The following is an 8725-nucleotide window of genomic DNA, read 5'->3' on the forward strand; positions in this document are numbered from 1 at the left end:
GCCTTGTCCTAAGAGACTCAGGTTTTCTAGTCTCTGGTCTCTCTTTAAAAAAAAAATTCCTGCCAGTCCTGGTTACCTTCAGGCCAGAGGGAGGCAAACACCAACAGTTGTAAAAGGGCTTGGAAAAGTCAAAAAGGTGATGTATAAATGTTATCAGTTATAATTTTGTGCTCAAAAGTAAGCCATGGGAAACAAAACTTAGAAATAAATCTACAGTCCTAAAAATGTATGCATGTAAAATGAAAATGAGTGCAATTCTGAATCTACAGATGGTATCTGGGATAGTCTCCTGCTTCAGTCGCAGTGCCTCCACAAAACCACACCTGGAGGTTATCTGTACATATAAGGAGGCCCAAGCTCAGTCACACACCCCCAGCCCAGAAGGGGGAGACTGTGTGGAGCTGGCGAAAAGAAGTGCTACACTTTGGCTGTAGAATAGACCACACATGCAACACAGGAGGGGCAGGCCTAAGAAACCTATACAGGCTCCTTGGAAGAAAGGGCCAGGAGGCACTGAGCAAGAGAAGGGTCCGAATCCCCCTTGGCCAGGAAGTGGGGCTCTGGGCAACCTCTTAAAGGCAGTGTATCGGGAAGGCAGGGGACACAGCTGCCACTCCTAGCCTTATTCTCCCCGCCAAAACTGGAAGGGGTGCTGAGCAAGAGGACAGGGTCACAGAAGCCAAGGTGTCAGCACCCCTGTCTCCAATTCAGGGGCCTGAGAATTGCAAAGTATCTGTACACCCAGGAGATAGTCAAAAGCATGAAGTTTCAATGGGGGATATAGGGAGTGGCATATATTAAGAGTGATCTGGGGTACCCTGAAGTCCAGGGGTAGGCCAGAGGTATGATTTGTTTCCCTTTCCCCAGAAGGGTGGTTGTTCCACTGGGTCTATCACGACAGGACATTTTTCATTAAAGCACCCATCTTCTTGGGGAAGGGGAATCAGGTTGACACAGGAAAGGCCCAGGCAAGGGGGCCACTCTGTATATTAATACTTTGATGAGGTTTGGGGAGAAGCTCCTGACTCAAACCCTCTCTCTCAGGTGGGCATTAAACCCAGTGTCCACTCTACTCCCAGCTCCCACCCAAGGCCAAACCCACAGAACAGAGGTCCTGCGGGTTAAACAACAGGGTAGAAGAGGCTGGTGGTATCTTCCAGGAGAGAAGCCTAGACCAATCAGTTTCTGCTCCACAGGTTGCTGTAGACACAGTTTGCTGCCTGCAGAGGTGATGGGCAAGTGACTGTCCATGTGGTAGCTGATGAGGTGACTGACACTCTCAAAGTGTTGATCCTTTGTTCTAACTACACCTTCAGGGTCCAGCAGAAGCAGGTGCTTGGGCTGCCCACTTTGCAGGCCAGTGAGTACATACTGGCCAGGTGTGGTGCTGCTCTCTCACACTAAGAAGACCCATTGAGCTGCAGCAGTGCCTCTGCCTCCAGCCGGCTCGGCTTCCAATGGAACCAGGTCTCCCCTTGAAGTTGCTCAGTGGAGAACATAGACTGGGAAGGTGGAGGCACTCGAAGGGCATCTTCAAAGGGTTCTGTGCAGGGTGGTGGAGGAAGAATCTGTCTTTGGACTTCGGAGTCTCCTACAGTTGGTTGCCCTACAGGCAATGTAGCTCCCAGATGCCTGGGCATTTGGGCACTGGGCAAAGTGGGTCGAACAGCTCCTGAAGCAGCCCCTTGCCGAAGCCTCATGTCTACCGCACTACTGAGAGGGGGTTCTTTTCTCGGGAAGTCATTATAGTACTTATGGTCAGGTGGTTGTCCTCTTCCTCATCCCAAGCTGAGTCATCAAAGCCAGCTATCCTGTCATGCGGGGTGACCAGCTTGGGAGGGTTCCTGACATATTGTTTGAAGCTACAACTCAAAGGCCTGACCAATGGTGCTGATGACGTCCTGGGCAAGCCCTTCAGGACACTTCAGGATGTGGCAGGCTCTCTGATTCACAGGGTCTTTGGCAACATAGGTGACATACTCGGCTGTATCCGGATTGCATGTGATGGTTGGCAATGATCTGTTTGCAGTCTGCGGCCTTGAGGTTAAGGCTGCTGGTGGACACAGTGAAAGTGACTGGCATTCCAGAGAACTTCAGGTTACTCCTCCCGAAGATAGAGCTAAGTGGGTGGTTACAGGGCTTTCTTCTCCTTGTCGCCCCCTTAGCACCCAGCACAGCCTCAAACACCAAACTGATGGCCTCCCTGGTGATCTGAGTCCGGGTATTGAAGTCAAGGGCTCGCATTGACTGCAGAACCTCCACACAACCCATGTACCGAACCAAATAGGAAACCCAGGTCCCATGATTTTGTCGTTGAGATGCAGCCAGGCCTGTGTGGGCTTATTGATAAAGCCCTGGTGTCTGGTCCACACCTCGCCCCCCAGCTGGCCCCCTTCTACCCGAGTCCTGCACTCACCGCCTCCACCCAGCTTGTGGAGGAGGGGCAAGAGGCCTGAGTCCCGTCCAGCTGCCCCAGCAACCCCTTCCCCATTTTCAGTGGCTTTTCCTGCCCCGACTCCTTAGGCCCCAGGCGCCCCTCAGCAGGATTGGCCAGCTTGAGGTTGCCCATCCGAGGGAAGAAGGAGCACAGGGTAGTGGGACTATCGTCCTCAGGCAGAGTTGGCAGAATGGGTCCCAAGGATAAGGCTGATGGGAGGCAGCTCTTCCGGGGGAGTGGACCCTGAAGCCCCTTCCTCCAGTGATGACTGAGACTCATTTCGAAGTGGGTTGTACTTCAGCTTGGGAGTTAGAAGATCCATGGCTGGGATGAGAGGGCGACTACTGCCCCGCCTGGCCCCCATGCCAGTTCAGGCAAGGCGGCTAGGCAGGGGGCCTCCCCAGGCCCTTAGTCTGGTCTGACCCCTGCACAGAAGACCTGAGGAGGAAAAGAACAAGTAGCTTCTGCTCTCCCATGGATCAGACCTAGATAGTTTCAGGCCCCATCATTATTCTTTTCTTTTTTATATTTTATTTATTTTTTTATTTTATGTGTATGAGTGTGTATTGCCTGCATGTATGTGAGTGCACCCGTGTAGTGCAATGCCACGGAGGTCAGAAGATGGCTTCAAATTCCCCTGGAACTGGTGTTAAGGACTATTCGTAGCCACCATGTAGGTGCTGGGAATTGAACCCAGGTCTTCTGCAAGAGCAGTCGGTGCTCTTCACCACTGAGGCATCTCTCCAGCTCCCATTATTCTTTTCTTAAATTAAAAAATTATTTATGAAGCCAGGCATGGTGGCACGCACCTTTAATCCCAGTACTCGGAGGCAGAGGTGGGCAGATGTCTGTGAGTTCGAGGCCAACCTGGTCTACATAGTGAGTTCCAGGTCAGCTGGGGCTGCAGGGAGACCCTGTCTCAAAAATATTATTTATGTTAATTTATGTGTATGAGAGTTTGGCCTACATGTGTGTAACTGAACCACATACAGGTGATGCCTGCAGAGGCCAGAAGAGGGTGTCAGATGCCCTGGAGCTGGAGTTAGGGATGTCACCACGTGGATGCTGGGAAGCAAAACTGGGTCCTCTACAAGAGCAGCAGGTGCTCTTAACCACTAAACCATCACTCTAGCCCCAATATCATTATTCTTGGGAGTATGTAGATTATTCTGGTCATTGCTTTCTTTAAGTGTTTTAAACATGCACTTAATTTCATATCCAATTATTTTAATATGTATGCATATTAATTATGCCAAAACTCATTGAAATATAGACATTATGATATTCATTTTTATTTGCAACACAAAACTCAGTTAACTTTCAATAGGCAAGAAGAAGGAGAATACATCAAAAAAGTTATCTCTAAGCTGGGTGTCGTGGTTCATGCTTATAATTAGGAATTCAAGGTCATCTTCAGCTACATAGTGAATTTGAGGACAGCCTGGGGGATACGAGGCTTTGTCTCAAAACAATAACAACGAAAGTTATCTCTAGGCTATTTTGGGGGGTGGTGATAATTGGGAATCAAACCTAGGATTTCTTGAATGTGAGGTAAATGCTCTATCACTGAGCTACATTCTCCAAACTTAGACTGTTCCTTCTGTGGCCTGTTTATAATTTGCTTTTTAAAAACGTTTTAGCCATAGCCTTAATTAAGCTTTCTATCACTGGGCTAGATCCACAGCTTTCATTTCACTTTTTATTTTGAGACATGGTCTCACCAAGTTGCCCATGTTGGCCTTGAATTCACTCCAGCACAAGCAGGTCTTAAACTTTTAATCTCTCTGTCTCAGTTTCCCAGGCAGCTGGGATTACAGATCTGTACCACAGGCCTACCTCCTTTTTTTTTTTTAACCTTTGAGACAGAGTCTCATTATATAGTCCAAGCCGGCTTTGAACAAGTGATCCTTCTACTTCATCTTGCTGAGAGCTGGGATGACAGGCATATACCCTATTCCCAGTTTGCAATCTGTGATCATAGTTGTAGATATAAAATGGAAAAAAAAAGAAAATTCTTTAATTTCATATGACTTACTGGATACATAATTACTTTTTGAAGTTATTTTATTCTTTGTGTATAGGTATATGTAGTGTGTGTGCATGTGTGTGTTCATATGCGTTTGGATGCATGGGTGTGTGTACATGTGCATGTGTGTGCTCATGCCTGTGGAGGCCAGGGAATGATACTGGGTATCTTCTTTTCTTTACACTTTGTATATTGAGGCAGAGCCTTTCACATTTTTTTTTTTTTTTTTTTTTTTGAGACAGGATCTCCCTGTAGTCCCAGCTGGCCTGAAACTTCCTATGTAGACAAAGCTGACCTCAATCTTATAGGAATCTGCCTGCCTCTGTGTCCCAAGTGCTGGGATTAAAGGTGTGCATCACTGCATCTGGCAGAGTATCTCACTTGAACCCAGTGCTCACCAATTTGGCCAGTCTAGCTAACAGCTTGCTCCAGGGATTACCTCACTTCACTTTCTGAAGATTACAACCAGCTGTCATACCCACCCAGTGTTTGAGTGGGTATTTGGAGTCCTGTTCTGGTCCTCATGCTTACATGGCAAGAACTTTTACCTATTGAACCATCTCCTCAGCCCCCTGAATAGAATTTATGCTGCATATGTATACCATATAGTACATATTTAATAACCTTCATTAATTCAAAAGCATTTATTTGGAAAGCAGATCCATATCTCTTACCTGTAGGAATGACTTTTCTGGAACACTAATACAGCTTATTTACAAAGATAAACAAGCTTACTAGGGTTTGAGCTCCTTTTGTAAGTTAAACATATGTTTTAATCCCTCATGACCTTTTCTTGCCCTGACCCTGAATAATGTGTGTGTGTGTGTGTGTGTGTGTATGTGTTTGTTGGGAAACTATCAAGTGCTGAAAGCAGTGATCTTGGGAGCAATGTATTAGTCCCTATTTATGTTGTAAACAACAGGTAGGATTAAATTGATAACATCTGTTTGTGGTTATGTGTGCTGTTCTGCGTCAGTCAGGGTCAGAAAGGATAAATTCTTTCCTGATAAGACAGGTTCCTTATTCTTTCCACATTTCATCCTGGATGCGCTATTTTAATAAACAGAGAGCAAGTTCTTTGTTCAGGAGCAGAGTTTCAGGATAAATCTAAAGGATCAAGTTCTCAGAACATATTAGGTTTCACTCTTAGTTTTAAAGGCTGTTAAGAGCCAGACTGTCATTGTTCAGACTTTGCTATAATGTGGCATTGTGCTACTGCACTTAGATTGTAAAAAAAAATCCTTGGATTAAAGACCTTAATGTAAGACCTGAAAGTTTCAAACTGCTGGAGAAAAGCATATACAAAACATTTCAAGTTATAGGCATAGACAAGAACTTTTTGAAAAGGACTTCAATAGCACAAGAAATAGCTATAAAAATTGACAAAGCAGATTACATGAGATTAAATGGTTTTTGTGCAGCAAAGAAAATGATAGCCAGAGTGAGGCTACAGCCTATAAATTACAGAAAAATACTTGACAACTGTACATCTGACAGGGAGTCCATAGACAACTATGTGGAGTCCATAGAGAACTGCAAGAATTAAATAAAAAAGCAAACTATCCAGCCAATAACTAAACTAATGAATGGAATAGACAGTGATTAAAGGAAGAAATACAATCATTCAATAATTATTTTTAAAAATGTTCAACATTTTTGGCCATCAGGGAAATGCAAATTAAAACTGGTTGGAGATTCCAGACACTAACCCCAGAGTGGCTATCCTCAAAAAAAGCAATGGACAACAAATGCTGGTAAGGATATGATGAAAGATGAGCACTTACATACTACTGGTGGGAATGTAAACTGGTGAAGTCACTATGGAAATCAGTATGGATGTTACTGAAAAATCTAGAAATAGAATGACCATGTGATCCAGCTATACCACTACTGGGTGTATAACTGAACAATTATGAGTGAGCATACCTTAGATACTTGTATATATATGCTTATCACCTGTATCATACATATTAGTCATGATATGGAACCAGCCTAGATGTCCATAAACAGATGCATAGATAAAAATTGTGCTACAGGAGGCTGGAGGGATGGCTTAGAGGTTAAGAAAACTTGCTGTTCTTCCATAGGACCTGGGTTCTATTCCTAGCACCCACATAGCAGCTAACAACTGTCCATAACTTTAGTTCCAGGGGATCCAACACCTTTCTGGACTCTGCAGGGCATTGCACACACATGGCGCATACATGCACATAAAATAAAAATAGCAGATAAAATATTTTTTAAATTGTACTACATATACACAAAGGAATTTTTTTCAGTGATTACAAAAAATGAAATCATAACATTTTCAGGAACATGGATACAAACACAAGTGTGTCAGAGAAGGCCCAAGAGGTCCAATAGGCAGAACAAATATGGTAGATGTGGTAAGTCAGAGGAAGGACACTGGCCTTTCCCTCATAGGGAGATGGATTACGTGTAGGGCCCTTGGAGATGTGCTCTTGTCTGACTGGCTTTTTAGGTGGATGTTCTCGCTCTAGTGCTCAGATCAGGATGGGGTAGTAGGAAAATAATAATTTACCAGTTTGTAATAACCCAGGTGAGAGACAGAAGTAACTCAAATTCAGAAAGTAATAAAATAAGTGTTGCTATACAAATTCTGGATATATTTTGAAAGGTAACCTATGGTTTGCTGATCAACTGAATGTAGGATAAGAAAAAGATGGCCCTATTGGTCACTCTAAGAATTTCGGCCTTAGTCACTGAAGATTAAGTGCCACTTGCCAAGGACAATAGAAACACTGAAAAGGAAGTAGATTTGGAAGAAGAGAGCAAAGAGTATTGTGCCAGATAGCTTCAGTTGTCAACTTGATACATCTGGTAAGCGGGAACCACAACTGAGACATTTCCTCCATCAGATTGGCCCATGGTCATGTCTGTGAGGCATTTTCTTAATTGCTAATTGGTGTGGGAGGGCCCAGATCTCTGTGGGTGATGCTATCCCTGAGCAGGTGGTTCTAGGTTTCATAAAAAATCGGACTGAGCACAGACCAAAAGGAGCAAGCTAGTAAGCAGCATTCCTCCATGGTCTTTGCTTCAGTTCCTGCCTCCAGGTTCTTACTTTGGCTTCCCTTAATAACAGACTGTGAGCTGTAAGCCAAATAAAGTCTTTCCTCCACAAGCTGGTTTTGGTCAGAGTGCCCTATCATAGCAACAGAAAGCTGACTAGAACAAGAATTAAAAATGAAATATTGAATACATATCTGCATTAGGTGGACTGTTCAATACAAAAGCTTGGAATTATGGAGTAGAGATATCAATGTGGGACTCAGCAGCTTATAGATGCTATATAAGCCATGGGATTTGTGGTAGTTTGAATGAACATATTCCACATGGACTCCCAACTATTTAAATATGTGGCCCAAGTTGGTGGTGATGCTTGGAGAATTTAGGAGGTGTGTTCTTGCTGGTGGAAGCCCCCCTGTGGGTGGGCATCGAGAGTTCATAGCCCTGCCCAAGGCTATTCATACATGCATATAAGGTGTTTTGATCAAATCCATGCCCACTCCCTCCCCTCCAACATTCACCCCTCTGAAGAGGTAACCCTAAAATCTTTTAAGAATTAGATACAAGCTCCCAAATACTTTTGACATTTTGACATTTTTGTGGAACAGAGCATTTTGCTAACAGGCCCATGGACATTTTGACTTTTAGCCCAGAAACTGGCTACATTTCTTTGGGGTCTTTTTACCCTAACTGCCTAGCCCCTAGCCATATCCTATTCTTTTTTGCCCCCTGTATTAATCTTATTTAAAAAAAATGAAAAAATTAGTAGAAATAAAAGTTGTATAACTCAGCTATAACAGACTAACATTAGAAGGAAGTTTCTCCAGGTATCAGTAATTGGTGCTTTTAAAAAAAATTATTTAATAACCATATAATTAGAAGAAGCATTTCATGACAATGGCATTGACATACTCAATAACAATTTCCAGAGCTAAGATGCATCTGTTTCAAGATTGGATGTACATTTTTAGGTTTATAGTTGCATTAATACAGTTATACAATGTTGTACTCAATATAAACCTGTTAAGACATAAAATTAAATGAGGTTTTAACCTTTAAAAATGATCTCCATTTCATTACTACAATACACAGTTTCATACAGAAAAATTCATTTCTAATGCAATTGACACTAAGATGTTTGCCTGTTTCAAGATTGGATGTACATTTTTAGGTTTATAGTTGCATTAATACAGTTATACAATGTTGTACTCAATATAAACCTGTTAAGACATAAA

The 8725-nt window shown here is 43.4% G+C and overlaps 1 pseudogene across 1 annotated transcript; it reads right to left on the reverse strand.

Moving 5' to 3' along the window:
• Window positions 1–1026: 1026 nt before the first annotated feature.
• On the reverse strand, window positions 1027–2759 carry LOC103741094 (annotated as a pseudogene). Its single transcript, XR_001872654.1, has one exon. The product of XR_001872654.1 is annotated as an SHC-transforming protein 1 pseudogene (transcript).
• Between the last annotated feature and the right edge of the window lie 5966 nt (window positions 2760–8725).

This window comes from Nannospalax galili, unplaced genomic scaffold (genome assembly GCF_000622305.1).
Source record: "Nannospalax galili isolate Female #2095 unplaced genomic scaffold, S.galili_v1.0 scaffold1320, whole genome shotgun sequence".
Taxonomy (NCBI): domain Eukaryota; kingdom Metazoa; phylum Chordata; class Mammalia; order Rodentia; family Spalacidae; genus Nannospalax; species Nannospalax galili.